Raw genomic sequence first — 8809 nt, 5'->3', positions numbered from 1 at the left:
CAGACCTTTAAAAGTTAAATCTTCCAGGCCCTGGTCCGGACTTAAACCTAGACCATGGCCAATACTCAAAACAATGGTTCATTTTACTACAGTGTGATCTGTTATAATAGAAGTTTATTTGCAAGTTCTTGCCCGAGGGCTAATTGCAACATGTAACAAACAAACACACTGTTATATAGATTATAACCGACTGGGGACAGATCGACTCTCTCTCTCTCTCTCTCTCTCTCTCTCTCTCTCTCTTTCTCTCTCTCTCTCTCTCTCTCTCCCTCTCTTTCTCTCCACCACTACTGCAAACCAATACCAATCTTAATCTTTTGTTTTCATCAGATTTACTTGCTGTGGCCTTAGTTCAAAATTAGTATCAACTAGTTGTACACACACAGGCTGACGGCCTGTCCTTGGTGCTGAGCTCTATTTTATAGATTAACACACACACCATTACAGACAAATATACATGGCCTTGGTACTGATAACACAAACACAGAATATGAAACTGGGAATTCAAAGTCGTTTTGTTTTTCCCAGTTTTTGAGTAGGGGTTGCAGAAACCAGGGTCAAACTCTAACATCCGTAAATCGGTACAGCAGTGGGCTGTGAATCTGTGTTTGCTTGTTTGTTTGTGTGTTTGCATTGGCGAAGGTATAAGTTCGTTAAACTTTAGTGTATCTTGATTTTCTGTGAAAGGCGTAACTTTCGTTACTGGTAACTGAGGTTTCGGCAGTACACCGTGGATTTCACTCAAGATGTCTAACACGCTATTAATCGCAATATTATTATATCAAATGACCATGACTTCTGAGATAAATAGATTACATTAATACCTTATTTCTAGCATAACATTTACCTACAAACAAACTTTGATCATCAGTTGCTATGTTTATAAAAAAATCAAAACGAATTCAAATCAATAGCTTGAGAAATAACGTGCAAATGTAAAAATGGAAAGTCAGTTATTATAATTAGATATAAAGTACGAGTAAAATTATTTAAAAGGATTAAGAAATAGACGTTGCGAGGAGCAAGAGTATGTACTTAAAAAGCGATTCAGCATGTGTCATGTATTTGATCCGAAGCTTCTTGTTTGTCATAGGTGGTCAAAAGCACCAAAACAACATCTGATTCAATAATATATAGTACTTTGACCTCACGGTGACATTTAAGAACTAGTAGTACTTTCTTCTCCCGTTGTTTTTGATGAGTTTTTTTGTGTTTTGTCTGTCTTTCTTATCGCATGAAGACGCACTCTTCTCCACAGCAGTGCCCAGAACTGAGGTCGTCCTTCTCACAACCTTCGTGTTGTTCGTGGCGGTAGTTCCGCTGCACCGCCGCGAGGGGGCGCTCTTTGATGACTTGGAGCGCCGGCCGCGGCAGAAGATGAGCGTGACACTTAGGAGGAACATCGTCAGGAGAACTACAAAGTGAAGCGGTACATGAGCACCATGGCCGGGCAGGAGGGCCGTGTTGTTCTGCGGGCAAGAAAAGAAAGTCATACATAGGCGGGTGTCTTTTAAAAGTGTCCGATTACATATAACAATGATTCAGTTTATGATTTAGTTAACATATACGTTTACGCAGAATATGTATGCACTTTTCTGTTATGCACAAAAATCTCCCAGTTTCTTCACCTTCCATTGTTAGCTTTTACAAGCCTGCTAGAATGTTTGTATTGCACTTCCGGTATACCGCCGTGAGATGGCGCTCTTTGTTCTCGAGAAGAGACGTAGAGGTTTAAAATAAAATCTAATATCTCACCTTAGCTATTCCGTACCCTCTGGAAGTTGTAACATCAGCGGTGTTGAGTTTATAACCATTTCTCCTCGTTTCCGACTGAAAGAGAACAGCGATGTTATGTAAAGAGATCTTTCTGATGATGGTAACCAATCAGAAATACCCATTTTATAATGGGTAATACACCGTAACGTCATAATAATGTCAAGTGGAATAGATAATACATCTCAATAGGTTAGAGATGTGAGAATAACTGACTAGCTCGACCGTACCATTATGTATGAGGAGGGACTCATTTTATTACCATTTGTAGCATGTCTCTTTGTTTTAAGAACTATTTACTGTCTTAACATCAAACCACATTCACAGAAAACAGAAAATAAAAACTTTTAAAGAATCACTTCCAAACGAATCGAACTGAAACGAAGAGGCAATGGCTACATTATTGACACCCCCTGGTTGGTTGGCTCAGTGGTTATGGCAAAAGACCAGGCCTTGTAATACAATATACACCTCGGTTGGGTCATTAAAGGTTGATTAATGACCACATGTGCATTGATGCAAGTCGTTTTTTCATGAGCTCGATCAACTTAGAAGCAACGCCGCCTTTTCATCCGCCTTTTTTCTTGGAAATAAGGGTATTCATAGACAAAATTCTTTTCTGTTGTTAAGCAGGGCACTTAAAAACACTTTTTTCCCGGCTTCGGCCCATGGTTAAAGTTTACTGACATCTACAAATAACGAGCTTTTTATCTGTCATTATTTAGCTAGTCCTTACGTGAATGTTGCCAGGATATAGTTTGGCGTCTCTTTACACATTGTTGTGCGCCGCAAGACAAAAAGCCTTGTTGATAAAAGATAAAACCCACATGTACATAGCTAAGCCCTGGTGTTCAGAGGTCGCATTCCGGGCACAGCATGGACATGTACTCTACAAGCAGATGTGGGGTAAGGCTCAGTGTTTCACTCCTCCTTTTCTATGCATTTAATGTCTTAAGTTCAGTACTAGCAATTCGTCTTTTTAAAATCTTTTTGCCTCCGTTGAAACTATGGCCCACTTGAGCGATGAAGACACGTTTAGAAAATGAATGTAAAGCACGGTTTTGAACCTAACATCTGCTTGGAAATCATGTCCTTACGCCTGACCAGCCACCTTCAAAGAACGTAACTAATGTAGGAATTAGGATGACAACTAAAACTACGTTACCTTTGTCAACGTAAATGTCTCAGTCTGAAGGTCTTCAGCGTCAAAAATCCGTCTGTGAAAGATCGGTTTCTTGGAGCGCCGTTTGCCCATAGTTATTCAATCCAGAAAGTCGGTCTGAATACAGTTGTAGGTTCAGTATAACAGTAAGTAAAGTTTCAGTCCCGAATGCCTGGCGAGCGCAAACCGACTACTCGAGGTCTTCCCGACACTGTGTGGGTTTGCATAGAGTGTAAGGCTAGGGAGGGGGTCTACTCCAAATGAAGGCATTCCTCTATATCCCCTGCACCCAAATTTGTTCTCAAACAATATTTCACATACGACCATACATATCTGGTAAGTGATTGACTACCTAGTTAGTTACGGATCATAAATAATGGCAGTTTATTAGGCACTGGTCAATTTATCATGAAAATACATGTTTGGAAAGAGACATTAGTTTGCGTCAGAAATACCAAATACATCCACACCCCTCTTCTCCTGCTTTCCTAGAAATTGAAGTCAACAGTAAACAGTTTGTTTGTTTGAACCTTTATTTATTCATGCGAAGCTCAAATCGGCCTACTGGCCGCTTTTTATTGAGGTCATGAGGAAGTTAAGGTCAGATAAGATATAAAAGAGATACAGATTACATCGAGTTCTAATAAATCTCACTACATATAATGGTACAAGACATTAGTAGAGCGAAAGCTCAGTGTTTATAGTCCGTGTCCGTTCGTTTTCGTCATTTCTTTTACTTCAAGAGTATCTTAAAGCAGGGCAGATTTGGGGCCTGGCAACCCAAATAGTCAGCAAACTCTATGTTGATTCGACTTGGTACGAGTCTGTAGGAAAAGCTTGTTTTCTAATTTTTTTTGGTCCAGCGTTCGACCCTGTAAAACAATGAATGTAACGTTTGCCTTCCGTATTTTGTATTTGAGGGCCCGGTTGCATTCGTCGTACAGTTATTGTACAATCGTAAACTGAGGTACAAAATTCTTGTGAAAGTCGTACGTGTTGTACGGAGTTAAGTCGTTTCGTTACGAAAATGGCTGTCGTGTTCCTTGTCGGCGGTTCTGTCAGTTTGGTTTGAAAACCTACGACATCAAATACGTACGACGGCCACCAAAAGTGTGCCCGCTTCGTAACTGTGTGCAAAACATTCATAAGAGCTGTATTACGTTGCGTCAGGAAGCTATTAGAAACATTAATTTATCTTTTTTGCTGTTATTTTTGTTCATAGCATTTTTGCAAGCGTTTAAAAGAGAATTACGCAGAAGGAAACTGGGCGTAGCGTTCATGTAAGCCATCACGAAATCGCCGGCAAAAGGAAACGGAGGACAAAAAAAAGGGAATAGAGGTTGTCCGTATACGGTCCGCGTTTAACAGGCAGCAACAATATCGTCTAACGATATACAAGATGTAAAGACACAATTTTCATCACGAAGGCATTTTCAATACATCCTTTAAAAGTACAAGTCCTAACGTTAATGTCCCATGAAAACCGTAAAGGTCTGATCAAAATGTCAGGGCCACCGGTTACATCTCCAAAACGGGGTAAAATTAAAGTGTTTTGTAAGTAATAAACACAAATTATGCTCATTATATTTCAGCCATACCATAGGTATGGTGAAATATATTGTATTCGTAATGTTTCTTTCTTTCTCCTGTCAACTCTGCAAATCGATTCAACTCCGTTGTTCCTAGACCGAATCACTTGAAATTTGGCACAAGGGTAGAGTGGACCAATACCCAGGTGCTTTTTTTCTCATTTTTTTCATATCTTCCTTTAAAATGATTTTATTCATGTTTTTTGCAATCTTTATGTACATTTTGCCCCCCTGTACCCTGGTATTACAACCGATGACCTGAAATTTGGTACAGAGGTGCCTTGATCATATGCCCACAAAGATCCAAAAACAATTTTGGCATACGGTACAGCAAAATGCTTAGTTTTAGCATCTTTTTGCAATTTTTTGCTCCAAAAATGACATTTTTGGCTCCTATACCCCCATTTTACAACCAAATGACCTGAAATTTGGTAAAGGAGTGCCGTCTACATATGCGCACATGAATTCAATAGCACTTTTGGCATACGGTACAACAAAATGCTTAATTGTGGAATTTTTTGGCCATCGTTTGACCAAAAACGACGCTTTTGGCTCCTGTTCCCTGGTCTTGTAATTAAATGACCTACATTTTGGTAAATAGGTGCACTAGATATTCATTCAAATGACCCATGTATAATTTCTGGCATAAACCACTTCAAAATGATATATTTGGGGACTTTTTTGGTAATTCTCCACTGGCCAAGGTCGTTGACCTCTCCCACCTGAAGACAGCATGTGCACATGTCTATATATACTAGTAACTTGATTAAAGAGGCAACCAATCACGTAGCCTGAGTCAACATCCCGAAGCGGATTGGCAGCCAATCAGTGAGCCTGGTGTTATCTGGATTAGTCCATTCTGGCACGGAGGGGTTACATATTTTCAAAATTCATCTTTGGACTGTTGATTATACAATGTCTCTCAGTGGGAGTATTTTTGAACTGGACTATTTTGCAATTTCACATGGGGTGTAGTGGAAGAGTCCATTCTTGCATGGAGGGGGGCATTTTTTAAAAATTCGTTTATGGACTTTGGTGATTTGATATGTCAAAGTGTTTCAGTGTGGTTATTTTTGACTGGTCTACTTTGCAATTTTACATAGGTTGTGCTGGAAGAGTCCATCCTTACATGGGGGGATTTTTAAAATCCATTTTCGGGACTTTGGTGATTACGTCCAAGTCCAATTTTAGCGGATGTATTTTTGGACTGCACCACTTTACATAGGGGCATCGCAAGAAGAGCCCATTCTTGCATGGGGATGTTTTCAAATTTAGTTTTAGAAAGGTGATAATTCAATATTCCATTTTTAGTGGAAGTGTTTTTGGACTGGTCTATTTTACCTTTTCATGCCTTTCTTGCTTAGTTCAACCTTGGCCATGTTTTCAGTGGGAGTATTTCTGGACTGGTCTATTGTGCAAATTCAAATGGGGTGCACTAGGGATTTTGTAAGATTCATTTTTGGGTGTCATTAAGTGTCATTAGTGGAAGTGACTTTTAAACAAAAGTGTTCGATTTTTGCACATGGGTGATTTTGGAATAGTCTATTGTTGCATGGGAAGGAGATGGCTGAAATATGCTGCATTTGCTCTCAAGCAAAAGTCGGCCTTTCTAGTGACTAATTTTTATGTTCTGTGTGTTTTTAGTCTACCATGTCATACGTTAATTTCGTTCCTGAAAGTTACCATCAGCGTTGGTAACGCTAGTTCACCTTTATTCGCTGGGTAACCTATCTCCGATGTCTGAAAAAGGGAGGATATTTAGGAATATCAAGTAAGTGGACGGTAGTTTCAAGCTGCAATTTTTTCAAATATTGCAGCTTGAAACTACCATCCATCGATTTGATATTCCTAAATATCATGCTTTTAAACAACCGAATATAGGTTACCAGCGGATAAATGTGACCCACCGTTAGACCAGTGCCGGCATGTCAGGTGTCTAATACAAGCTTACGACCGTCACAATTTCGTACATTTTAGGTGCAAAATCGGCCTTTAAGCTAATTTTCCATACGCATTTTTCAGACTCCGACCGAAAGACGTGGGGTACGTGTGTTGGTTGGGTCAAGAGGTCAAGAGTTGAGACCGGTTTGGTCATCAGGCCATCCCGATCTAATATGGAAGCCGCTAACAGCCAGTATCTGTCTTGGTCATCCTCTAGGATTCCAATGGTCAGCTGTCCCCTAACTGGCTCCGGGTTGGCGCTAGTGTGAATATGATAAATGTCTGATTCTGATAGCCCAAGCAGACATAAACAGTAGCAGATATTTATAATGATTAAAAAGAATGGGCACAGGAAGTCGTTAACCCCTTAATGTGATTTCTTCATTCATTATATAGCATGATCATTGGTTTGAATGAATAAAGATATTTAGGTAAAGGTACGTCATGAAAGGACTGTGATAATGATGATTACGTCGTTGCAAGGACTTCCTTGGGGGTTGCAAGGAGCAACATACAGAATAAGGCTTTGTTTGCCGAAATGAAGTATGTTTCACAATGAAAGTAGTCTATAAACAATAAAAACAAAATTCCAAATTTGCGATGTATGCGTTTTTTTGTGTCTAAATGCTTATCAGCGGTGATAACACTTTGTAATTGAGTAGGTCAACCAGAGACGGTCCTGGAAAAAAACACATTGTAATTTCGATTATTATGTAGTAAGGATATGTAGTAAGCAACGTACATTTTTGTTCAGTATATTGATATGCTGTACATCGGTATAATTTCATTATAATGTCAGAAATATTAGTAACTCAAGCATTTCAATGCGGTCACTTCGGTCAAAAATCTAAGAAAAAAATGAAAAAGGCAAGAAAAACTATTCTCTACCAACCAACCCAGGCCAATATTTTGTCGGGGTTTACCGTTAACACAGCATTTAGTTTTCCTTGGTCTGAGGCAGTTTACTCTAACTATATCAAGCGGTTCAACATTTTGATTGCATTATCTGCTATTTAGACCTGAACGTATTGCCATTAATACTCACGCGGTTTGACTGCATTCTGAGAAAGTCGTGGAAATCAACAAGAAGGTAGCAAACTTAGTGAATAGTTTGTGTCGTCTGTTACGAAATGATATAAGTGACAATTGATTCTTCGAAGGCATGCCTACCATGCTGCACGTACGTAGTTAACAAAGTCGGGATCAAGAATTATACGACAAGCTTAAATGACTATTGTACTGACTTCATCAAATCATTTCTTTTATGTTTAGTTGATCTAGTTCATTCTCGGGGAGTACAAGACGAAAATCGTCGAGTTTGTTTACCAGTGAATATGTTTTCGTCAACAAGATACTTGGAATACCTCCAGGCTTGGAAGTATTGACGTCATCATGCCTGATGGCACACAGCTGCAGGTGCCGTTGACTGGTGTGGATTGGTGGGATCGGATACCATTAACTAATTTACATGTGAGAGAAATGTACAGATTTGGGAGGGCGATTTTATACCTGCCCTCTTTCTCCGTGGCCGGCTTTGTTGCAGAAATACGTCAGCAAGCAGGAATGTCTTGTCGTCTGCGTCGACTGGAGTGATCGTACGTCGGAGGTTCAGAGGAAATCCAGCGGAGTATCGACGAACTTTTGTGGATGTCAAATTATCCAAGATGGATACACAAGTCCTGCATAGCTAATGGTAAGGCGCCTCAAATTATACTTGAGTTATTGAGGCAACTAGCTTTAAACCTAGGATGTGTGACTGAGGAGAAAGTTAAGGCGCCTTACTACGTGTGCTTACTTTGAAAAGAAACTAAGGAAAGTACGTTACGCAATCCAGCAAAGGTAAGGTACATAATAGATAAGGTAGGTGTGTTTCCTTTGGTCCGACCGCGAGTAAGGTACCTTACAGTAAGTGTGTTTCAGTAGAAGAGGAACCATGTAAGGTACATTACAGATAAGGTAGGTGTGTTTCCTTTGGTCCGACCCGAAGTAAGGTACCTTACAGTAAGTGTGTTCCAGAAGAAGAGGAACCATGTAAGGTACATTACAAATAAGGTAGGTGTGTTTCCTATGGTCCGACCCAAAGTAAGGTACCTTACAGTAAGTGTGTTCCAGAAGAAGAGGAACCATGTAAGGTACATTACAGATACGGTAGGTGTGTTTCCTTTGGTCCGACCCAAAGTAAGGTACCTTACAGTAAGTGTGTTCCAGAAGAAGAGGAACCATGTAAGGTACATTACACATAAGGTAGGTGTGTTTCCTATGGTCCGACCCAAAGTAAGGTACCTTACAGTAAGTGTGTTCCAGAAGAAGAGGAACCATGTAAGGTACATTACACATAAGGTAG

Source organism: Branchiostoma floridae, unplaced genomic scaffold (genome assembly GCF_000003815.2).
Source record: "Branchiostoma floridae strain S238N-H82 unplaced genomic scaffold, Bfl_VNyyK Sc7u5tJ_1553, whole genome shotgun sequence".
Classification (NCBI taxonomy): domain Eukaryota; kingdom Metazoa; phylum Chordata; class Leptocardii; order Amphioxiformes; family Branchiostomatidae; genus Branchiostoma; species Branchiostoma floridae.
This window is presented reverse-complemented; position numbering follows the sequence as displayed.